Below are 26,793 nucleotides of genomic sequence, written 5' to 3' on the forward strand. Positions count from 1 at the left end.
CAAGTGACAAATTCTAGCCAAGTGAAGAATCAAGGAAGATGGTAAGAATTCATTTCCTTTTATATGTTATGGATGTTTGTGCATGTTGTGGTGTATAAAAATGAGTGAAATTCATGAAGAATATGGATGTAGGGGTGTGGCCGTGAGTTGTATATTGTGTGTATGGCCGTGTATATTGTTGTATTGTGAAGGAGTGGTGAGCAAGTGTTATTTAGTATTTTGGTTGTTGTGTTGTGGATTTTATGTTGCTAGTAAAAGCTTAATGATCTTAGTGAAATTGTAGTAGTTGGAGACTTGTTTTAGAAGCTTATGTAAATTGAATATAATGTTCTTGAATGTATGGAAGATAATGTTGTTAGTGTGTAAATTATTAGGTTGTTATTGTTCTTATTGGAGTTGGAAGATCTTGGAGGAAGTAGTATATTGATTGAGTTGCTAGAATGTATCTTGAGTTGATTATTGAAATCGTTAGTATGATTGTTGCCATTATTGTTGATAGTTTGGCCGGGTTAAATTCCCGGATTGTTGTTGATTAAAATTGGCCAAGTTGAATTTTTGGGGATGGTGTATTTACAGGGGAAGTGCTGCCGAAATTTCGGTAGACAAAGTGTTAGTTTGGGATGAAGTTCTTGGATATTCATAACTAATGTTTGTATTCATTAATATTGTTATAGATTTTGGGAAGGCTAAGAGTTAAGTTGAGTTAACTAAGGAGACGAACAAGGTATGTAAGGCTTGTCCTTTTCCTTAAAGGCTTGATCCCGACGTTAAGATTTCACATTTATTTTCACATCTCTTTGATCTCGAAAGTTAGGTGTTATGATTCCAATGCTATAATTTCGTAGTTACTTCTAAATCTTCCTTGTCATCCAAAGCTAAAAGTCTAGGGTTCCAAGATATGATATCCTTCCTAATAACCTATAATGGTTTCAAAAATGTTTATATCTTTCCAAAGCAAAGGTGTATGAATTTGTAAGCTTCTATGACTACGATTGTGAATATGCTTTTGTAATGATAACGATGAAGTTAAAGAAAAGAATTGTCTAGAATGATTATGACAAGAATGATTGTATGTCTAAAAGTCTTAAGTTAAAGAGTCAATATGAATATAAGAATAATGAACTAGTTCTTGAGTCCAGTTCTATTCCTTTGTCATGACTCTATTTTCTAAAGACTCCAAAGTACATGAAGTAATGTTTTACGAGGTTTACGATCTTGTTCCATGTTTTCTCTTAATGCTATCCTTCATTGATAGTCTCGCCTTATAATATTAGTTCCTTCAAGGTAAGACATGACGATCTAGATTATTTCATAATATAATCGGAGGTTACCGACCTTACGTCACTCCGGTGAAGTTATAGCTTTTTATTGGGCTCTTATGCATGCTTGAGTTGTGATGATTACACCGCGCCTATATGGCCAGGCATGTCACCGCTAATGCGGGCTGCTATGTTTCCACTGTGCCTATATGGCCGGGCATGTCACCGCTAATGCGGGCTGCTATGTTTACACCGAGCCGAGAGGGCCGGGCATGATCACCACTAGTGGGCGGCACGGGATGATTACCCCGGACGCGGGAGGCCCGGACGCGGGCTAATGATGTTATGTGATTCAGACAGGTTATCTATGTATGTATAAAAGTAAAAGTGAGCATGCATGAGTCCGCCTTAAGAGGCAGACAGTTACAGACATGTCTTGATTCATATTTTTCATATTGTCTCATTATGTTATTGTTCATGTTCTGTTTATATTATCATTTTATAATTCATGCCTTACATACTCGGTACATTACTCGTACTGACGTCCCTTTTTGTGGACGCTGCGTTTCATGCCGCGCAGGTACACAGGTTTTATTCCTAGGTGCTTCTCCAGCGGTATAGTGGGAATGCTCCAGTTGTTCCGGAGCTCCAGTCTATTGGTACTACTTTTGTGTACATGTTCGGGCACGGTAGCACCCGGCCCATCTTGTTACTATATGTATTTTGTTTAGAGGCTCGTAGACAGATATGTACAGTCAGATGGTTCATAACCTTGTTTGTCCCCGTCATTGTATATTAAGTAGTAAAGTTTATTAATGCATCTCTATAATAACGCTATTAATGATAGTATTAATTAAAGACATGACGATAATTATTTAAACGGCCCAATTAGTAATAAGAGTACGACACGAGATAAGGTGTGCTCGGTACAAGTATCGGGTACCCGTCGCGGCCCCTAGTTGGGTCGTGACAGTGGAGATGCAGATAGTATGTGGACTAGAATAGCTGGCTGCATCAGGGAAGCAGCTAGAGAGATGTTTGGGGTCTCGATGGGTTGCACTAGTAGGCATCAACGGGATTGGTGATGGAATGAGGAGGTCCAAGGAAAAGTCGAAGCTAAGAAGATTGCTTATACGGCGTTAGTGGCAAGTGCAGATAAGAAGGACAAAAGGAGGAATAAAGAGAGGTATAAGACAGTGAAGAAGGAGGCGAAGCTAGCAGTCACGATGGCTAAAACATCAGCTTTTGAGCGCTTATATGAAGAGCTCGAGTGCAAAGGCGGGTATAGAAAGTTATATAGGCTTGCCAAAGCGAGAAAGAAGAGGGCCCGTGATCTGGACCAAGTGAAGTGCATCAAAGATGAAAATGGCGAAGTATTGGTAGAAGAGGCACACATTAGGCAGAGATGGCAAGAGTATTTCCATAACCTTCTTACTTCCAAAAGTTATAATTTCATGATTCTTAAAAGCTTCTTATGATGTTATAGATGAGAATGTTTCTATAATGATTATGATGATGGTAATAGTCACGACATGATGTTATATACGTATGAGAAATATTTTCTTTAAAAGAAAGCTAAGCATGCATGATATCTGCCTTATGAGGCAATCAGATGTACAGGTTATCTCTTGATCTCATGCTATGTTCCATATTCCTTGTTATGTTCCATATTTTTTGATGTAAAGTTTGTTGTATTAATTTTACAGAAGTTGGCATAGCTCATAGGTAAGTAAAAGTGGGCCACCAAATTACTCAGTATAGTGCAAGTATGAGTTTAAAGGTGTTTGGTCAGTACTGGTCGGGCACTCTTCGCGGCTTATTGGCTTGGGTCGTGACAAAAGTTATATCATAACACCGCATCCGCTCATGCACATTAACGTTATCTGCATTCGTCCACGTAGTGGCTCGACAATCTCACCTACATATTTTTCGGGCTTTTCATACATACATCATATATATATATATATATAACGAAAAAGGGCCAAAATTACCCCTAAACTTTGGAAAATAGTTCATCCATAACCTTCGTTATACTTTAGGGTCAATTATACCCTTACCGTTATACTATGGGGTCAATTATACCATTATGTCTAACAGTTGCCACGTGGCATCATCCCAGCCCTTCAAAATTATTTTCCCCTCAAATATTTTTTTACCCACTAAAATAACTCAACCCGACCCGATTTATTTTTCCAGCCAAACTGATACGGACCCAACCAAATACCCCTTGGCTGGAAAGAAAAAAAAATCTGGTCGGGTTGGGTTATTTTAGTGGGTAAAAAATTATTTGAGGGGAAAATAATTTTTGAAGGGCTGGGATGATGCCACGTGGCAGCTGTTACACATAAGGGTATAATTGACCCCATAGTATAACGGTAAGGGTATAATTGGCCCTAAAGTATAACGAATGGTATGAATGAACTATTTCCCAAAGTTCATGGGTAATTTTGGCTGTTTTCCGTATATATAATCATAGCATATACGTATTTATATCATATACAACCTGGCCAACCAAGGCTTCAGAGTTATGTCTACCTGGCCTTACCAAAGCTCAGTGTTATGTCTAGCTGACCCTACCAAGGCTCAGTGTTATGTCTACCTGGCCCTACCAAGTCTCAGTGTTATCCGTACCCAACTGCAGAAGTGTGCGCGCATTACATAAATATATACATATTCTACCCGGCCTTATAAGCACGGGGTTTCATAATAGTCATACATAAGCACACATATATATATATACATAAAAGCCCATAAATATCTTTAACGTCATTACTATTATCATCGTCATCATTATCATCATCACTATCAACATTATCATTATCACTATAAACATTGTCATCATTATCATCACATATGTCTCATAAACTTATCATAACCTTTCGGGGAGCATACATTTGGATTTAAAGACAATCTATGAGAATCGCATCGTATTCGTAGCATGAACTTTGTAATAATGTCGCATAATAAACATTATAATCTCTAACTTAGGCTCATCATTACTATCATCGTACCTATGGCATATCTCTTTCCTTAATGTCACATGGAACCCCTCATGAACATAGACTCGTAACTTTTCGGAACATTGGTCATAGGACACGTATTAGAGCTTATAGACAACCTATAACAATATCGGGGTGACGTAAGGTCGAGAGCCCCCGATTCCATCTGGAGCATTCATAAGCATTATGCCTCACCTTGAAGGAATTAGCATATAAGTTGAGTGTAGTCAATGAACATCATCAATGGATCGTAATATGGATCATTAGCCTAGTAGAACCATAATATTATAGGCCTTAGAATATTTAGACTTTGTCTCATCATCATCATTATCGTATTCGTAACATACCTCTTATATTATCCCATATGGCTATTCATATACATAGGCTCTTAGTTTTCTGGAAGGTAGGAAAGGCATGGAGAGGTAAGGAAATAATATCATAGGAATTATATAGGGATCATTAGCTTCGTAGGAATATCATATCATGAACTTTATGACTACTAGACTTAAATTCCTCATCGGTATTGTCATGTTCGTAACGTGTCTCTTTTCTTTATCTCATATGAAGTTCTTTATACTCGTAGATTCATAGTTCCCAATGTGTAGGAAAATCATAGAGAGATAGGAGGATTCATACCATAAGATTCATGTCTTAGAAAGAAAGGACTAGCCTTATATACCTCTTTCATTTAACAATTTCCATCGCTTGGTTTTTCTCCTTTAATGCTCACGTTTCTACCTTCAAGAGAATTCGCATTCACATTAGGTAATCGATTACATGAACATGCTTACTAAAGCTAGAGAAAATTGGGAAGCATTTCCTTTGTTTATACAACCATTTCCATATTGTATATCAACTCCCAAACATTCATAATGACGTTCACAATATCATAACCAACAATCTTCATTCATCTACATTACCCTCGTTTCACAATTCCACTTCAATTCATCCATAATCATGGTCATAGCATACTAGTGCGTTTTCTTGCATATAATGCCTATCTCGTGTCCTCAATATCATTTACAAAATACATGTAATCACAACATATCAAAATTCATAACTCATTCCAAACTACTTCTCAAAATCTCATTATTCTCATGTTTATGACCCATTTCCTATATCCTTTTACAATCCAAGTGTTTCAACTTTCAAATACCTTAAACATCATATAAATACCATAAAACTCACCTTAGATGGCGTAGGAATGAACCTTGGGTGGAAACTTGTCACTTGAGCAAAACCCTAGTTTCACCTCCATTTGGATTCCTTGTTTTGGACGAACTTTAATGAGTTTCTTACATTTGATTCACTTTGTTTGATGTAATTGATCACAAATACCCCTTGAATTCTTGTTGGATAAATGTAGACAAATGTTTTAGAGAGAAGGGGTGTGAAAGGAAAATGAAATGAAATGATCTTGGATCCCCTTTTTAATACACAAAATCAGTCCCGACCCATTTGTACGGACACACATACGGTCCGTACAATTTATACGGTCCGTATGTGTGACCGTATTATGGTTCCAGTGGATTCTCTTCTCTAGACGAGATATACGGCCAGATCTACGGTCCGTATAATGGACCGTACAATCCATAGTTTTCCGAAAACCATTTTTGTCGACTCGTTTGGTCTCAAATCCTTATAGAACCTTCTTGACACTTGTTTATCACTTCATTAACAATCTAGGGGACGTTATAACTGTTACATCCCGTATTTTTGAACGTCGGGTTAATTGTAAGTTGAGGTGGGGCCCACACGTCAAGATTTTTTTTGGGACATGTGACAAATTATATAAATCACATATGTGAAGTTAAACACAACTCAAGAAGGACCCTTGGGCCAAATCAAAGTGGAAGTCCTCCAAACGAATATTTTTAAGAAAACGTTTTCGGGTGACCTAACTTTGGGGGGCAAAAACTGTATTATAAGTTTGGAATTGGGAAAACCACCAAGACATAGAAGTTGTAGATAATTGAATTAGCTTCCCATCCATAGGTCGTGGGTTCCCAGGTGACGTCGGTACAAGGAGATATGGACGTTTTAAGGTCGAAAGGTCAGTGGGCTAGGCCCAACTCGGGACCAACCGAGTTGGCCCAAAAAAATGAAAAGAAAAATTTAGGCCCAAGGTGAGAGGGTGGCCGGCCATACCTGGTCCAAGCCCACCAAATTAATTAATTTCCATGTGGCAAATTAATTATAAAGGGATCATTATCCCTTAGATGATTCAAGAAACTTAGAAGGAGAAAGAACAAACAAAACAAGAGCAAAAAAAAGGGCCATTTCGGGTTTGGCCATAGAAAATTCACCCCTCCAAATCTTCCTCCAAAAATTATTTTCTTGTGGTATTCCTACTAATTTAAGGGTCCTTTACAACTTGGTGTAATTGTTTTGGAAGAAGGAGCACTTATTTCTTCAAGTTGACAACTTGTTCAAGTGAAGGAGTTGTAGAAAAAGGTAAGAATCAATTCCTTTTTCTTATGTTATGAAGGTTTGTTTATGTTGTGGTATGTGGAAATGAGTAGAAATTATGGAAATAAGGAAGTTTGCAAAGTGGGTATGTATATATATATGTAGCCATGAGTGTATATATGTTGTATACATATATGAGTTGAATTTTATGTTGTATTCTAGTTGTGGTTATGGTGAAAATTATATTGGGAATGAAAGTTGAATGAATTTTGGTTGAAGTTGGAATGTAGAAGATTATGTCACTTTAGAATGATTTTGTGATATTATGGAAATGAAGTTGTTAAGATGTGAATTATGATTATGGTTGATGAAATTGGAAGATGGAAATATGTTATGAATATGTAGGTTGAAGATTTGAAGTTTTGGGTGAATTATGTTTTGGTGGAAAGTTTGTATATTTTGTATATCTTGTGAATATTTCGTAGAAATGATATGAAATATTTCCAAATTATATTGTGATGATCTAGATTAATGATGAATGTGAAACCATTGAGATTAGTTTGGAAATTGAAGTTGAAATGAAGGTTATGACATTATGTTGGAAAGATAGCTCGTTAAGTTATATTGTGTTTATAGTGATTGTTGTTGTTGTTGATGTTGTTGTTGGGTTGTTGTTGATTGTTTTGGCTGAGTTAAATTCTCGGGGATGCTATATGTATAGGGGAGATGCTGCCCAAATTTCTGTAGGCAATTATGAATAAAGATTGAATACTTAAAGATTGGAAATTGAGAATTGGTAAATGTGACCAATTGCAGATTTTGGGCGAAACGGGAATTGAATTTGGAAAGGCGTAAAGAGCATATAAGGTATGTAAGGCTATCCCGATTCTTCTTTTGGCATGTCCTAGGTGTACTAGGATCGGATTTGAGCCTCGGAAAGTATTCTGCTCATCGGAATCTGCATTTGAAAATACCCCTTTTTCATTCAATTGAATTGAACCCTATAAGTATGCTTTATTGAAAGAATTGTGCAAACTTCCGCAAATTGTCTAGAAAATTATGGAATGTCCCTAGAACCTCCGTAGGTGACTTTATAAGCTTAAAATACGTAATTTGAGCCCACCGCTTCGTTTGTCCTGAGGTGGGCCCACTATTTCCGATTTTACCCTTTTGTGTTTATGACTTGTCTTCGAGCATTTTTTTTTTTAGAAATATTCTAACTACTCTTTTAACTACTAAATAAAAATTGTTTTAATATTTCATTAAGCCTTATGAATTGTTTTGAAACTTGGGAACGATCTCAGAAAGATTATGCTTCCGTAACCCATTTTGACATTCAAATTTCACTTACTATGACTCCGTTCGATTTCATTGATTTGATCTGTCATTCGATATGCTTCATTGAGTCTCTGGAAATATATATGGTATTTTTATTGCATTTAGTTTCTCACTACTCCATTCGTGGATGCCTCAATGTTTCCCACACTGAGCCCGGGCCAGGATATGTTGTCAAGCGTATTCCTCTGCATTGTTCGCCGTGCCTCGATGTGAGGGGGCAGGTATACATGTACATGGGTTGTGGAGTATGCTGTGCCATGTACACATATTCTAATATGATATGATATGATCTGTTATGGCCATCTGATATGATATGCTACGTTACGGGGTTATACCCCTATTCTGATCCTTCTGTATTGTGGCACCAGCGTCGAGAGGGTGGCCACGTTTTGTCTGCCGAGTCCCTTGGCAGGGGCCGGATATGATATGGCATATGTTTCTGTATACACTATGTATGTTTTGAAAATATGCATTTGATACTTTGGATTTTACACGCACTTTTCTGTACGTTCTGTACCGGTTACGATTTTGATTCTGTGATTCAGGCTTTACATATTCAGTACATATTTCGTACTGACCCCCTTTCTTCGGGGGCTGCGTTTTCATGCCGCGCAGGTACAGACGACAGGTTTGCTGATCCGCCCGCTTAGGACTTTATTCTGCTATTTTGGAGCGCTCCTTTATCCGGAGCCTATATTTTGGTACAATCTTCTGCTATTGTATATATGTACGCTATTCAGGGGTACGACGGGGCCCTGTCCCATCTTATGATTCTGTTATGTTCTGTAGAGGTCTGTAGACATACTTGTGTGGGTTCTGTATATGTTTTGGGTTGTTATGATCGGTGATGGCCTTATCGGCCTCTACGTACAAAATCTATTCACATGTGATATTTAGTAGTGCCAACTAACCTTTATATTAATATATTTTGATAATATGTTGGTTTGGGTTATTGGGTACGTTTGGGTGTCCAGCACGGACACTAGTCGCGGCCTACGGGGTTGGGTCGTGACAAAAGTGGTATCAGAGCGGTTCGTCCTCGGAACGTCTACAGACCGTGTCTAGTAGAGTCTTGTTTATCGGTGTGTTGTGCACCACACCTATAAACAGGAGGCTACAGGGCATTTAGGATTCTACCCTTCTTTCTGTCTTAGATCGTGCGATAGAGCTGTGTTATCAGGATGACTCCTCCCTAACGAATTGTTACATTTGCAGTTATGCCTCCAAAAAAGGCGACAGCGGCAGACAAGGCCAAGTCAGCAGCAGTGGGAGAGACTAGCCGGGTCCAGAGGATTACCAGGGCCAATGCACTGATTATTCCCGAGCGTATGCCCCAGTCAGAGGACTCTTCTACACCGCCACCACTGGAGGAGATTGGAGCAGCCACAGCTGTAGATCAGGGGGCGGCCTCACCGCTGGCTCCTGAGATTCCAGTACCTGAGCCTCCAGCTCCACGGCCAGGGACTGAGGATCAGACAATGAGAGAGGCGGTCCAGTTGTTGACCAGACTTGTGGCGGGACAGGTTCAGGGGCACGGACTTAGGGATGATCGGGCAGACAGACGGGATAGTTCGAGAGCTCGTGAGTTCCTGACTTGTGGTCCTCCAGAGTTCTTCGGGACAAAGCCCCAGGAGGATCCCGAGGAATTTATCAGAAAGATGCGGCGCACGTTACATTTGATTAAGGCATCTGCGACAGAGTCAGTCGAGTTGGCTTCGTACCGGTTGTATGATGTAGCAGCAAATTGGTACGAGTCTTGGGAGTTAGCCAGAGGCGTTGGTGCTCCCCCAGCAGTCTGGGATGAGTTTTCTGAGGCTTTTCTTGGCCATTTTCTGCCTCCGGAGTTACGGCGGGCCAGGGCTGACAGGTTTTTATTATTGAGACAGAGGGGCCGCAGCGTTCGGGATTACAGTCTGGAGTTTGATTCGTTGGCCCGATATGCACCTACTGTGGTAGCTACTATGACTGACAGGATGCACAGGTACATTATGGGGCTGGACGATTATTTGGTCGACAGTTGTTTGGTGTTGGCCGCTCAGCCCAGTATGGATATTGCCCGTATACAGGCACATGCCCAGGGTATGGAGGACCGACATTGTCACGACCCAGCCCCGTGGGCCGCGACTGGTGCCCTTCTGGGACACCCCAAACGAACTCACACCCAAACCATCGTAATCAGCCTCGTCCAAACTCAACGTACGTTATTCGAACTCAACATCGTAATCAGATATCTACCGAATACTTATCCTAAGCAGTCGCCCGTACAGATCAGACAAATCACAAATCAGAAAGGAGGCGGAATATACATCGCCAAATTTCACACACACACATCAGAAGGGTGGCGGAATGCACATCGCCCCCAAGTACATACACATACATACAAACTCAGAGGCCGACTTGGCCATAGCAGCGTACGGGCCGCTTAAGAATGCAAAACAGACTCACATGCAAACACACCGGACCCACGACCCACAAATCTGACTACAGGCCTCTAGACAAAACAGAACATGAGAACATAGGACGGGACAGGGCCCCGCCGTACCCACTCATCCAAATATACAGGATACAGACACAACAAAAGATATGTACCAATGGCTAGGCTCCGAATCAAAGGGGAGCTCTCCAACACAGCAGAATGAGTAGCCTAGACTGGAGGACCACCCAAACGAGCTTCTGTACCTGCGGGCATGAAACACAGCCCCCGAAGAAACGGGGGTCAGTACGGGAGAAGTACTGAGTATGTAAAGCAGAAGGTACAGAAATCACAAACACAGCTGGAGTCAGAAAGAACAAACACAACGTCAACGTAACAAAGCAAACCTGTGCGGAAGGCAAACGTACGTATGCAAATCAAATCATGGATAGGGTTTAGGAACGTGGTCACCCCCCCGACGCTGGTGCCACAACACATCATAACTCCAGAAGGTTTCAAATCTCCGTACAGTCTCCAGACACATCATATCACACACATATCATATCATCAGAACATATCAAATTCCATATCACATCATAACTCCATAAACGGTAACCGGCCCTATGGCGAGGCCTCGGAAACCGTAACACATCATAACTCCCGAATGTATTATAGCGCGCACGATCACAAAGTCGGCCCGGGCACCGACGAACGAAGTCATAGCAGACAGCACGAACAGAGTAGTGCAGAAACCATATGCATATCAAAAATAATTTGTCGGACTCAACATATAGTTTACATGTAGGTATAAACTGACGCCAGAAGGCTCGGAGTAGGAATCAGATTGATCAAAGTATGCGTATAAAAGTTACGAAGTTCCAAACTGTCAAATTCGCAAGAAAAACTGTTCAGAAGTCGCTTTCCGAAAATCTCACATCATTCAAAGTACAGAACGTACGTTAATGGCATAAGAAGTTTCAAACACATCCTTGGGTCATAAGCAGACAGTCGCAGATTATAACGGACACAAACGGACCAAACAAACTGAATAAGGGGAGCCTCGGGGCTCGCGGGCCCACCTCGGGTCAAATTGAGGCGGCGGACACAAATCACAGACTTTCGGCTCCATAGAGCCATCTACGGAAGTTTCGAGGAGTTTCGGACACAACAGCACAAGTTATGGAGGTACGAACATTCTTTTAACCAAATGCGACAAAAAGGGTTCAATCGCGCTGAATGAATAGTGCTCGAACTTGAACTTCGATTTCCAAGAGCAGGGTTATTCCCGAGGGGTCGATCTTAACCTAGTATGTCTAGGACATGCCAAAAGAATGATACGTAGGCTTTACATACCTGGTTGGCGCCTCACGCTCGTCAAATCGCGATTCCCGTTTCGTCCGAAAACTGCAAATGGTCACTTTTACCAGTTACTATTCATGAGAGTTAGCATTTTCATCTTTGGGGCTATACTTGGCTACCGAAATTTCGGCAGCATTTCCCCTATAAATCTAACATCCCCGAGACTTGGCTCGGCTCAAAATACAACAACAACAACAATCCCAAACATCATTACACAATACAAACCACAATCAAACCGCACTAGCTTCAAAATTTCACCTTATTACATAAGTTGGTAATTCTAAATTCAAACTTCAAAATTCCAAATCTATTTCCACATTAGTGTATTCATTCATTCAAGATTATTCCACCACATAACATACAAGTTCCAAACCATATACAAAGTAACTCAAAATCCATTACTTTCCCTATTTCATTCAAAACACCAAAAATCACGACGAACATTCTAACTTGCGTCGTTTCATTCCGAATTCATTATCATCAACCATAAATCATATTTAAAGTCTTTAGTATCATAAATATACTATGATATACAAAAATATACCCAAGTTATACACTTTCCGATAACGTCCGAAATCATTTTCTAACGCCAACTCAATTCTTTAATCAATCCTTTACGACATAAAGATCACAACAACACATTATTCAAACTAAACAAGATAAAATTCCTATGCCTTGCACCTCATGAACTCACGGCCAAACACACCCTTCCTACACACACCCGCCATGCACAAACACAACACCATTCCAAAATCTTCATGCTAATCCAATCACTAACACATATATATCTATTTCATAACATAAAAACATAGAAATCTTACCTTGATCTTAAGATTCCGATTCGCCGCAAACGTCGCCCTTTCGTCAAACTAGTTGTACCCCGTCGGAGAGCGTCTTGAGTACTTTACAACTATGTGAAAATCAAGATTTTTGGATCAAACACAAGGCTTGGGAATTATTTCTTTTTCCCCTATTTTCTACACGGCCGAATGCCTTTTTTTGGGTGTTCTAGAATTTTTGTGATTTGTTCTTGATATCTACTAAGGTTAGCATGATATATATCCAAATAGGAGTCATGTGCATAGCACATGACTCTGTAAAAGTGGGCTTGGGCTTGCCTCTTGGCCGGCCACTTCAATGATTTGGGCATCAATTTTTGTGTTGCATTTTTCTTGGCCCAATCCACTAAACGTCCCGTTTTGTAATTCCCGAAATTCTAAATTTACACTCGGCCTTCCCCAATGTCTCAACATTAAGAATTCCATAACCAACATAGCCATATTCACCGAAATCAAAATATTTCCTCCTAAGGCACAAATCTTAATTATTTCTCGATTTCCACTTTTACAAAACACGGGACATAACATTCTCCCCCCCTTAAGAACATTCGTCCTCGAATGTTGAATCGACCTTATGGGGCGCCATGCTACTTCGGGAGGGTCCTCTTCATGGTTGCCTTTCGTGGATTTTCCGACACGGCTTCTTTACCAACTTTAGGGGGCAAATTTTTCACATCACCGATTCAAATGCCTTCATGATCCCTTTTCTCATACCCTACGTAATCACCGCACCACACGCTATATTCTTGTAATGGACGAACGCTTTCCAGACATCATAGTCAATATCATTTTCTTGTCACACTCCTGAGTTTCCTTACCGCATCGTCGTAATCTCACTTTACTTCATATCAGACACTTCATGCCAAACAGATTCAGAACTAAAGTCGGACGCGCATAAGCATATCGGACGGATTCATAGTCAACATCAAAGGTATAGAAGTATATCAGATAGACTGAAATGTGTCAAACAAATCTGGGATCGGAGTTAGACGTACAAAGGCGTATCGGACGAATTTGTAAGCAGAATCAAACATACGAAGATACACCAGACAAATTCATAATCGAGGTCAGACGTACGGAATCATATCGAACAGATTCGAAATCAGAATCAAACGTACAGAATTATCTCATACAGAGTCGTGATCAGACAAATCGAAATGTATCAAACACACGCGCGGTCAAAATCAAACGCGCAGAAGCATATCAGACGGACTTATACCCAGAGTCAGACATACAGAGGTGCACCAGACAGGAACGGATTCAGAATCAAACGCACAAAAGGTTCATCGGACGGGAACATAGTCGAACTCAGAAATATAGAGGCGTACTAGGCAGAGCCTTATCAGACTCGGAAATGCAAAAGCGCCACAGATAGGATGTCAATTTAGGATCAAATCATTCCTATTAGGGCTTCAATAATTCATGATAATTCCCTTTATTTGCAAACTCACTCACCAAGTCGTCACACAATTTACTTTGCGTCTTACGTACCAACTCCTTCAAGGATTCCAATCACTCACACTGCTTATCTTTTATTTATCACAACATCAGTTTCCGGGGCTCGGCTCTCAACCCACCTGGCACTAAATGAAAATCATACACACACATACACATACACGTACACATACACACACTTATTCGGACCTTACTGGAGAAAATCTCTGGCTGTTATTCAACTTCCCAAGCAGTGTTATACCCTTTTTCTTTTTGCCCGTTTAGTCCGCCTCGTTCCACGCGACTCTCGAAAGGGCACTAATTACTTCACACACATCCTATTTGCCTTTGGTTACCCCAAGTTTTCATTTACCTTAATCATACTTACACTTGTGCAAAATTTTGCGTTACTTCCCAGGGGGTCACCCATCCCAGAATTGCTCTGGCTTGAGCACGCTTAACCCTGAAACTCTAACATATTTTGACGCGTTAGGGCTGATATAATTTCGCCAATTGCCCCGCACGACCTTTGTCACGTAATTTTAGGCCAAACGGGGTCTTAGCAAATTTTTCGGAAATTTTTCGTAGCGGGTCCCACTCTGACCCAAAGAGGTTGTTTGCTTTTCTGGCTGTGTGGTCTATCGTTCTAGCCTTCCAAATCCCATATATTTTCCTCCCACATGTACAGATAACTGCCTCGGATATTTTCATTAATTCAGATTCTTACCCTACCTTTACTGACACACACAAAAAGAATATCGCATAATACTGAGGTACAAACCTACCATTGCACATATTCATTAAACAAAAGGGTTAGTAGTATACCTGGGTCTGTGTCTGGGGGTGCCTCTGGGTCCCGACGACCGGTCAAAGCATAGATGCGGTTCGAGGGACCGCTAGAATCTGAACCCCCACCACGGCCTCTACCGCGGCCCGCTGGTGCTGGCGTACCTCGCCCCGTAGAGCGCGTGGCCGAAGGGGTAGATGACGAACCCGCAACAGATCTCATCGGCGGTGCTGCGCTACCGGAACCGCCTGCCCACGGACAATCCCGCATGATATGGCCCTGGCGGCCGCAAGCAAAACAGGCCCCTGTGGCCCTGAAGCACTCACCTGGGTGCGATCTTCCATAATACGAACACTGGGGTATGGGTGGCCTAAACTGACTGGGACCCCTGCTCGCCTGAGGACCTGGGGCTCTGGAACTCTGGTCTGCCCTGGACGGTCCTGCTCCATCAAACCTCTTACCAACAGACTGTGTGTCCCGGCCTGACGGAGGAAAGTACCCGCTGGACTGATACTGCGGCTGCCCGCCCCGTGAATCTCCAGGATACCCCGCTAATCTGGCCCTCTTGGGCCGTCTCCCATCATACTCTCGGCTGGGCCGATCTGCTCGGTGCCGGTTCTCCATCCCCTGGGCGTAGGCCTGTAGACGGGCAATGTCCATATCTGTCTGCAATGATACCGCCATACACCCGTCAATCAAGTAACGATCCAGCCCCATAACATACCTATGCATCCGATCTGTCATATCTTCCACCACGGCAGGGGCATACCGGGCCAGGGAATCAAACTCCAAATTATATTCACGGACGCTCCGACCCCTCTGCTGCAGATGCAAAAACCGATCAGCTCGCTCCCGTCGTAACTCTGGGGGCAGAAAGTGGCGGGTGAAAGCAGTCACAAACTGATCCCACATAGCTGGAGGAGCACCCTCACCCCGGGATAGCTCCCAAGTCTCATACCAATGCGCGGCAACATCCCGAAGTCTATGCGAAGCTAGCTCAACCGACTCGGTCTCTGACGCCCTGACCAAGTCTAATGCACGCCGCATCCCCCGAATGAAGTCATGGGGGTCCTCGTCGGGCTTAGACCCGAAAAACTCTGGAGCGCCGCATAACAAGAACTCCCGAACTCTCAGGCTTTCCCGCCTGTCCTCATCATCATCGTCCCTCCGCCCGCGCCTGCGAGCCTGTCCGGCTACAATCGTGGTCAGCAACTGTACAGCCTCCCTCAGGGTCCTATCCTCCGCCCCTGGCTGAGGAGCTGGAGTCTCAGGAGCGGGTACACGGACCTCTGGAGCTGCTGAAGGTCCCGCTCCAGGCTGTACTAATGGGGGTGTAGCAGACCCCTCAGAATGAGGTGTAACCTCAGGCAAATCATAAACACGAGCCCGAGTAGCCCGTTGTGCCTGACTGGTCTCTCCCATCTTCGCCTTGCCCTTCTGGGCCGCCGTTGCCTTCTTCGGAGGCATCACTGCAAACACAACAACGGGTCAGATCAGAATGACCCTATTAACACAGCTCTATCGCACGATCTAAGATTCCAAAGAAAGGGCAACACAACATCCTAGATGTCCTGTAGCTCCTTGTTTATAGATGTGGTGCACAACACATCGATAAACAAGACTCTACTAGACACGGCCTGTAGACATTCCGAGGACAAACCGCTCTGATACCACTTTTGTCACGACCCAGCCCCGTGGGCCGCGACTGGTGCCCTTCTGGGACACCCCAAACGAACTCACACCCAAACCATCGTAATCAGCCTCGTCCAAACTCAACGTACGTTATTCGAACTCAACATCGTAATCAGATATCTACCGAATACTTATCCTAAGCAGTCGCCCGTACAGATCAGACAAATCACAAATCAGAAAGGAGGCGGAATATACATCGCCAAATTTCACACACACACATCAGAAGGGTGGCGGAATGCACATCGCCCCCAAGTACATACACATACATACAAACTCAGAGGCCGACTTGGCCATAGCAGCGTACGGGCCGCTTAAGAATGCAAAACAGACTCACATGCAAACACACCGGACCCACGACCCACAAATCTGACTACAGGCCTCTAGACAAAACAGAACATGAGAACATAGGACGGGACAGGGCCCCGCCGTACCCACTCATCCAAATATACAGGATACAGACACAACAAAAGATATGTACCAATGGCTAGGCTCCGAATCAAAGGGGAGCTCTCCAACACAGCAGAATGAGTAGCCTAGACTGGAGGACCACCCAAACGAGCTTCTGTACCTGCGGGCATGAAACACAGCCCCCGAAGAAACGGGGGTCAGTACGGGAGAAGTACTGAGTATGTAAAGCAGAAGGTACAGAAATCACAAACACAGCTGGAGTCAGAAAGAACAAACACAACGTCAACGTAACAAAGCAAACCTGTGCGGAAGGCAAACGTACGTATGCAAATCAAATCATGGATAGGGTTTAGGAACGTGGTCACCCCCCCGACGCTGGTGCCACAACACATCATAACTCCAGAAGGTTTCAAATCTCCGTACAGTCTCCAGACACATCATATCACACACACATCATATCATCAGAACATATCAAATGCCATATCACATCATAACTCCATAAACGGTAACCGGCCCTATGGCGAGGCCTCGGAAACCGTAACACATCATAACTCCCGAATGTATTATAGCGCGCACGATCACAAAGTCGGCCCGGGCACCGACGAACGAAGTCATAGCAGACAGCACGAACAGAGTAGTGCAGAAACCATATGCATATCAAAAATAATTTGTCGGACTCAACATATAGTTTACATGTAGGTATAAACTGACGCCAGAAGGCTCGGAGTAGGAATCAGATTGATCAAAGTATGCGTATAAAAGTTACGAAGTTCCAAACTGTCAAATTCGCAAGAAAAACTGTTCAGAAGTCGCTTTCCGAAAATCTCACATCATTCAAAGTATAGAACGTACGTTAATGGCATAAGAAGTTTCAAACACATCCTTGGGTCATAAGCAGACAGTCGCAGATTATAACGGACACAAACGGACCAAACAAACTGAATAAGGGGAGCCTCGGGGCTCGCGAGCCCACCTCGGGTCAAATTGAGGCGGCGGACACAAATCACAGACTTTCGGCTCCATAGAGCCATCTACGGAAGTTTCGAGGAGTTTCGGACACAACAGCACAAGTTATGGAGGTACGAACATTCTTTTAACCAAATGCGACAAAAAGGGTTCAATCGCGCTGAATGAATAGTGCTCGAACTTGAACTTCGATTTCCAAGAGCAGGGTTATTCCCGAGGGGTCGATCTTAACCTAGTATGTCTAGGACATGCCAAAAGAATGATAGGTAGGCTTTACATACCTGGTTGGCGCCTCACGCTCGTCAAATCGCGATTCCCGTTTCGTCCGAAAACTGCAAATGGTCACTTTTACCAGTTACTATTCATGAGAGTTAGCATTTTCATCTTTGGGGCTATACTTGGCTACCGAAATTTCGGCAGCATTTCCCCTATAAATCTAACATCCCCGAGACTTGGCTCGGCTCAAAATACAACAACAACAACAATCCCAAACATCATTACACAATACAAACCACAATCAAACCGCACTAGCTTCAAAATTTCACCTTATTACATAAGTTGGTAATTCTAAATTCAAACTTCAAAATTCCAAATCTATTTCCACATTAGTGTATTCATTCATTCAAGATTATTCCACCACATAACATACAAGTTCCAAACCATATACAAAGTTTCTCAAAATCCATTACTTTCCCTATTTCATTCAAAACACCAAAAGTCACGACGAACATTCTAACTTGCGTCGTTTCATTCCGAATTCATTATCATCAACCATAAATCATATTTAAAGTCTTTAGTATCATAAATATACTATGATATACACAAATATACCCAAGTTATACACTTTCCGATAACGTCCGAAATCATTTTCTAACGCCAACTCAATTCTTTAATCAATCCTTTACGACATAAAGATCACAACAACACATTATTCAAACTAAACAAGATAAAATTCCTATGCCTTGCACCTCATGAACTCACGGCCAAACACACCCTTCCTACACACACCCGCCATGCACAAACACAACACCATTCCAAAATCTTCATGCTAATCCAATCACTAACACATATATATCCATTTCATAACATAAAAACATAGAAATCTTACCTTGATCTTAAGATTCCGATTCGCCGCAAACGTCGCCCTTTCGTCAAACTAGTTGTACCCCGTCGGAGAGCGTCTTGAGTACTTTACAACTATGTGAAAATCAAGATTTTTGGATCAAACACAAGGCTTGGGAATTATTTCTTTTTCCCCTATTTTCTACACGGCCGAATGCCTTTTTTTGGGTGTTCTAGAATTTTTGTGATTTGTTCTTGATGTCTACTAAGGTTAGCATGATATATATCCAAATAGGAGTCATGTGCATAGCACATGACTCTTTAAAAGTGGGCTTGGGCTTGCCTCTTGGCCGGCCACTTCAATGATTTGGGCCTCAATTTTTGTGTTGCATTTTTCTTGGCCCAATCCACTAAACGTCCCGTTTTGTAATTCCCGAAACTAATTTCCAAAATTCTAAATTTACACTCGGCCTTCCCCAATGTCTCAACATTAAGAATTCCATAACCAACATAGCCATATTCACCGAAATCAAAATATTTCCTCCTAAGGCACAAATCTTAATTATTTCTCGATTTCCACTTTTACAAAACACGGGACATAACAGACATAGAGGACATCAGCCCGACAGGAGCCAGGATCGGAGACAACCCAAGAGGGCCAGATCAGCTGGGTATTCTGGGGAGTCTTGGAGTAGGCAGCCTCAGCAGCAGCAGCAGTCTAGCAGACATCCTTCCCAGCCGGCACAGAGCACACCTCCGCAGTTTACAGGCCGGAGATTCGATAGCCCAGGGTATTCAGGAGCAGGCCAGAGCTCTAGGGCTTCAGGTCCGTGGACAGATGGGGGTTCCGGTCAGATGAGGCCACCCAGGCCTCAGTGTTCTTATTGTGGCAGATATCATCCTGGAGAGTGCTACAGAGCCACCGGTGCATGTTTTTCTTGTGGCCGTCAGGGCCATTCTGTGAGAGATTGCCCGTATAAGGGTAATTTGGGTGGTGCAGCGCAGCCTACCGAATTAGCTGTTGGTTCATCATCTTCGTCTGTAGCTATGCGCCCCACGGGGAAAGGTACATCAGCACCAGCAGGCCGTGGTAGGGGCCGTGGCGGAGCTTCCAGTTCTGGCGGTCCTTCGAACCGCATCTATGCCCTGACTAGTCGACAGGATCCGGAGACGCCACCAAATGCGGATATAGGTATATTATTATTCCTTTCTCGAAATATATGTGTAATGATCGGTCTAGGCTCTATTTTGTGGTATATTTGCCCATCCTAGTTACTAATAGGATTGAGCCAAAACCCGAATTGACAAAAACCGTTGGGGTAGCCGTGCATATAATAAAAGGTGAGTCTTGAAGATTTAGAGGGCTAATATAATAAATGCATAATCAGAAAAATGAAAGACCCTCTCTAGAGTGGAGTGGGACCCGCTACGAAAAATTATTCGGAAATTGTTAAGACCCCGACTTGTCTTAAATTACGTAACAAAGGACGTGCGGGGCAATTGGTGTAATTATACCGGCCCTAACGTGCCTAAATGCATTAAAGTTGTAAGGTTAAGCGTGCTAGGGCCAGAGCAATTCTGGGATGGGTGACCCCCTGGGAAGTAAACTAAAATTCTCACAAGTATAGGAATAAGGGATGAATGGGAAATTTGGGGTAACCTAAAGGAAATTAGAATATGTGGAGTGATTAGAGACCTTAAAGAAGTCGGGGAGACTAAGGCAAAATAAGTCGGTGAGGAAGAAGATAGCGCAATGCAGCTTGAGAATGAGAGTAAGTTTGAATAAGCGTTTGGGAATTGTTTTGTAAGTGAAATGGTAGTAAATGTATATGTGTGCATATGACACCCCGTTCATGACTGTACCGACCGGCAGGTGGGCCCCAGCAGCCAGTGTCGCGATATATGAAAGATATTAACTGAACAGAATTTGAGAAACAAAGCGAAAGACATGGTACTGATATTACAAGTAAACTGACACTAGTTCCGCTGCCAGCTAAGGCCGGGACGTTCTAGCACAACGATGTTCGGAAATAGAAAAAAAAAAAACGAGTACGCAAAAAGGGGACAGTAATAGTAACGTTTGGGATATTTTGAAGGAAAGAAAGAGACCTCTCCGACGTATTATAATACCCCATAAGGCTAGTTGAACATTCGAGGACGAATGTTCTAAAGGGGGAGAGGATGTTACATCCCGTATTTTTGAACGTCGGGTTAAATGTAAGTTGAGGTGGGGCCCACACGTCAAGATTTTTTTTGGGACATGTGACAAATTATATAAATCACATATGTGAAGTTAAACACAACTCAAGAAGGACCCTTGGGCCAAATCAAAGTGGAAGTCCTCCAAACGAATATTTTTAAGAAAACGTTTTCGGGTGACCTAACTTTGGGGGGCAAAAACTGTATTATAAGTTTGGAATTTGGAAAACTACCAAGACATAGAAGTTGTAGATAATTGAATTAGCTTCCCATCCATAGGTCGTGGGTTCCCAGGTGACGTCGGTACAAGGAGATATGGACGTTTTAAGGTCGAAAGGTCAGTGGGCTAGGCCCAACTCGGGACCAACCGAGTTGGCCCAAAAAAATGAAAAGAAAAATTTAGGCCCAAGGTGAGAGGGTGGCCGGCCATACCTGGTCCAAGCCCACCAAATTAATTAATTTCCATGTGGCAAATTAATTATAAAGGGATCATTATCCCTTAGATGATTCAAGAAACTTAGAAGGAGAAAGAACAAACAAAACAAGAGCAAAAAAAAGGGCCATTTCGGGTTTGGCCATAGAAAATTCACCCCTCCAAATCATCCTCCAAAAATTATTTTCTTGTGGTATTCCTACTAATTTAAGGGTCCTTTACAACTTGGTGTAATTGTTTTGGAAGAAGGAGCACTTATTTCTTCAAGTTGACAACTTGTTCAAGTGAAGGAGTTCTAGAAAAAGGTAAGAATCAATTCCTTTTTCTTATGTTATGAAGGTTTGTTTATGTTGTGGTATGTGGAAATGAGTAGAAATTATGGAAATAAGGAAGTTTGCAAAGTGGGTATGTATATATATATGTAGCCATGAGTGTATATATGTTGTATACATATATGAGTTGAATTTTATGTTGTATTCTAGTTGTGGTTATGGTGAAAATTATATTGGGAATGAAAGTTGAATGAATTTTGGTTGAAGTTGGAATGTAGAAGATTATGTCACTTTAGAATGATTTTGTGATATTATGGAAATGAAGTTGTTAAGATGTGAATTATGATTATGGTTGATGAAATTGGAAGATGGAAATATGTTATGAATATGTAGGTTGAAGATTTGAAGTTTTGGGTGAATTATGTTTTGGTGGAAAGTTTGTATATTTTGTATATCTTGTGAATATTTCGTAGAAATGATATGAAATATTTCCAAATTATATTGTGATGATCTAGATTAATGATGAATGTGAAACCATTGAGATTAGTTTGGAAATTGAAGTTGAAATGATGGTTATGACATTATGTTGGAAAGATAGCTCGTTAAGTTATATTGTGTTTATAGTGATTGTTGTTGTTGTTGATGTTGTTGTTGGGTTGTTGTTGATTGTTTTGGCTGAGTTAAATTCTCGGGGATGCTATATGTATAGGGGAGATGCTGCCCAAATTTCTGTAGGCAATTATGAATAAAGATTGAATACTTAAAGATTGGAAATTGAGAATTGGTAAATGTGACCAATTGCAGATTTTGGGCGAAACGGGAATTGAATTTGGAAAGGCGTAAAGAGCATATAAGGTATGTAAGGCTATCCCGATTCTTCTTTTGGCATGTCCTAGGTGTACTAGGATCGGATTTGAGCCTCGAAAAGTATTCTGCTCATCGGAATCTGCATTTGAAAATACCCCTTTTTCATTCAATTGAATTGAACCCTATAAGTATGCTTTATTGAAAGAATTGTGCAAACTTCCGCAAATTGTCTAGAAAATTATGGAATGTCCCTAGAACCTCCGTAGGTGACTTTATAAGCTTAAAATACGTAATTTGAGCCCACCGCTTCGTTTGTCCCGAGGTGGGCCCACTATTTCCGATTTTACCCTTTTGTGTTTATGACTTGTCTTCGAGCATTTTTTTTTTTAGAAATATTCTAACTACTCTTTTAACTACTAAATAAAAATTGTTTTAATATTTCATTAAGCCTTATGAATTGTTTTGAAACTTGGGAACGATCTCAGAAAGATTATGCTTCCGTAACCCATTTTGACATTCAAATTTCACTTACTATGACTCCGTTCGATTTCATTGATTTGATCTGTCATTCGATATGCTTCATTGAGTCTCTGGAAATATATATGGTATTTTTATTGCATTTAGTTTCTCACTACTCCATTCGTGGATGCCTCAATGTTTCCCACACTGAGCCCGGGCCAGGATATGTTGTCAAGCGTATTCCTCTGCATTGTTCGCCGTGCCTCGATGTGAGGGGGCAGGTATACATGTACATGGGTTGTGGAGTATGCTGTGCCATGTACACATATTCTGATATGATATGATATGATATGATATGCTACGTTACGGGGTTATACCCCTATTCTGATCCTTCTGTATTGTGGCACCAGCGTCGGGAGGGTGGCCACGTTTTGTCTGCCGAGTCCCTTGGCAGGGGCCGGATATGATATGGCATATGTTTCTGTATACACTCTGTATGTTTTGAAAATATGCATTTGATACTTTGGATTTTACACTCACTTTTCTGTACGTTCTGTACCGGTTACGATTTTGATTATGTGATTCAGGCTTTACATATTCAGTACATATTTCGTACTGACCCCCTTTCTTCGGGGGCTGCGTTTTCATGTCGCGCAGGTACAGACGACAGGTTTGCCGATCCGCCCGCTTAGGACTTTATTCTGCTATTTTGGAGCGCTCCTTTATCCGGAGCCTATATTTTGGTACAATCTTCTGCTATTGTATATATGTACGCTATTCATGGGTACGACGGGGCCCTGTCCCATCTTATGATTCTGTTATGTTCTGTAGAGGTCTGTAGACATACTTGTGTGGGTTCTGTATATGTTTGGGTTGTTATGATCGGTGATGGCCTTATCGGCCTCTACGTGGAAAATCTATTCATATGTGATATTTAGTAGTGCCAACTAACCTTTATATTAATATATTTTGATAATATGTTGGTTTGGGTTATTGGGTACGTTTGGGTGTCCAGCACGGACACTAGTCGCGGCCTACGGGGTTGGGTCGTGACAATAACTCTTCTCCAAAGAATCATTAAGTCATCACTAATTCGTTATTCGTAAATCCTTTCCGATACATCTCGTATGTCTTGCCTCCTCTTGACAACTTTCTCCTCTTACTTCGAATGCTAATGAAATCTCATTTAGAATCATCAGATGTTATTTCTTAGTCATCAAAACATCGCCTACGTCGCGCCCGTCGTCAGTCTATTCACTGTGCATGAACGACAAATTTTCTGAGGTGTAACATTCTTCCCCCCATAGGAACATTCGTCCTCGAATGTTAAGCTATCCGGGATTCTACAAACATTTCGCCATATATTTTTCCTTCAACTGACCCGGAGTATCATGACAACACTATTCTTGATTACCTCTTACTCCTTCTTTTAAGTACCTACTCGGTTTCATCGGCGACGCATAAATACTTGCAAGTTACACAATCGTTCTTGCGTGATTCGTGTACATACATTTCTATTCATATACAGTATCCATAGTCATATTCTTAAGCATATCATATACAAAGCATGCCCGACCATGATGGTTCGGTGTTTCGCGTGCCCGACCATGGCTAGGCTCGGTGATTACATATACTAAAACTCTTTTGTCTATCCGTAGTAACTTATATCGCCATACTGTCATTGTTCCTTTATTTTTGCCTTGATTATCATATCTTATGTTCTACTATAGAAACTTTAAGTCTCTTCCTTCACTGTCACTTATAAATAGCAATATCATTAATAATGACTCTATCGTTAGTGCCTTTGCCTCCATTCTAGTATCACATCACCATCCTTGGCAATACCCCTTGAGTTATTTGATCTCAATGTCACGTGGTTCAAGGTCTTCATGAATGATATCCCGTACAGTCTCAAATGCTTGCTGAATTCGTGTGCATTCATTTACTAGTCATTAGACTCATTTCTCACCCTTTGTTTTATAGTCCATATCTGTCGCATCTTAGAGTCCATCATTTAAATCTCTACACTCGTATTCTTTTTACTCGCTTCCCCCCTTTAAGGGTTTTACTTGTACCATTCTCAAATCTGTTGCCTCACCTTCAAATCTTGAATTCATATATCCCTTACTATACTACATCGCATTTATGTTGTTTCCCATCATTTATAACTACGATAATTTATGTGGGAGGTCTTAACATACTCATCTTGCAGTTTTGTAATCAAGTAATACATCCGGCATAGCAATCCGAACAAGAATGTATTTTACTTAGCTCGTTTGGTAGTTATAAGTCAATGTGTAAATCCACGCCAATTCACAACGTTTTGCCCCATAGGGATGCCCGCAAGAGTAGTAGGTATAGTTATCCACACCCTCCATATAATGTCACTTGCCCTCTTCTTCGGTGCTCAAAATTCACTTGTAACATCAGCTTTTTTTTCCAGGACCTAAGTCTTATGCGCAACTAATACTCCTTATGCCTCATACTCTTTTACGCTTGTTTTGCACTCAACATTGGTTTCAAAACCAATCATAATCATATCACATTCGTCAATGGTGATAGCTTTATTTTATCATTTTCTCGTCGTACGGTAAACTCATAACTCATGATCATCTTTTCTTTTCAACTTATTACTTCATATACTCTACTCGTTCTAACTTAGTATAGGATATTTGTAGGAGATGCATCTTCCTTTAATCATAACACGACTACTTCTTAAGTGCGCGTACTTTCCGATGCATTTTCCATCTCTTTCTAATCCCATTCTTATCCTTTTAAATTCCTTCCTTCTCAATTTATCTTATTTTCTTCTCGTCTTATAATCGATCCTTTATTCCTTGCACCAGGGATCATATTCTTAACTTAGTATCGCTTGTCCTTTGGAATATACTACCTTTGTACAATATATTCTTCGCCTCCAAAACTAATTGTGTTCATTCTGATCATCCCCTCTCATCCTTATTGTGTTGATCCTTTTCTAACAATCGTCCAATTTCGTTATTCATTTTTCTGTAGTCTTGGTCTTTTACATCCAGCTAAAGATATCACTTATACTCTTGATTATACCAATCACAAACTACTACTACTTTACCATATCACATTTCCCTAATTTCTTTTTCAAGTTGACTTCCCTTTTTGTCATTGCTTGCTATCATTTCTTGTCATTGAAGAACCCCCATGCTGGACTTTCTCCTAATGAGGTCTTATAAGCTTTCTTATATACTGCTCCATGGCTCGCTTGTTGGTTTCATAATTGTACTCACTGTTTATTCATATAGGACATGTCACATCTTTATTCGTTTCCTCGCTATACTTTGTATTACAGTTCTTGCCACGCTCCTCTCTATCTCTTGATCATAATCAACGCTAGAGAGTGATATTTCTTTACCTTCGTACCTCTGTCTCTGTGATGCCGTACTTTATTTTGCTAATAAACTTATCGTATCTTACTCATGCTTATACATCCAATTGCTACTCCAGTATCGCACTCTATTAGAGTTACACTTCCTCTTCCATGTCATGTTTTAGTGCTACCAATCTCCTTAATTTACTCTAGCATTTCTCTTTACCGTATCAATATCGCTCTTATAGCTGCCATTACTATCAATTCAATAGTATCTAACTCAACTCGTGTAGTCATTAACGATACTCCTAACTT

The sequence above is a fragment of the Lycium barbarum genome, chromosome 9 (assembly GCF_019175385.1).
Source record: "Lycium barbarum isolate Lr01 chromosome 9, ASM1917538v2, whole genome shotgun sequence".
Lineage (NCBI taxonomy): Eukaryota > Viridiplantae > Streptophyta > Magnoliopsida > Solanales > Solanaceae > Lycium > Lycium barbarum.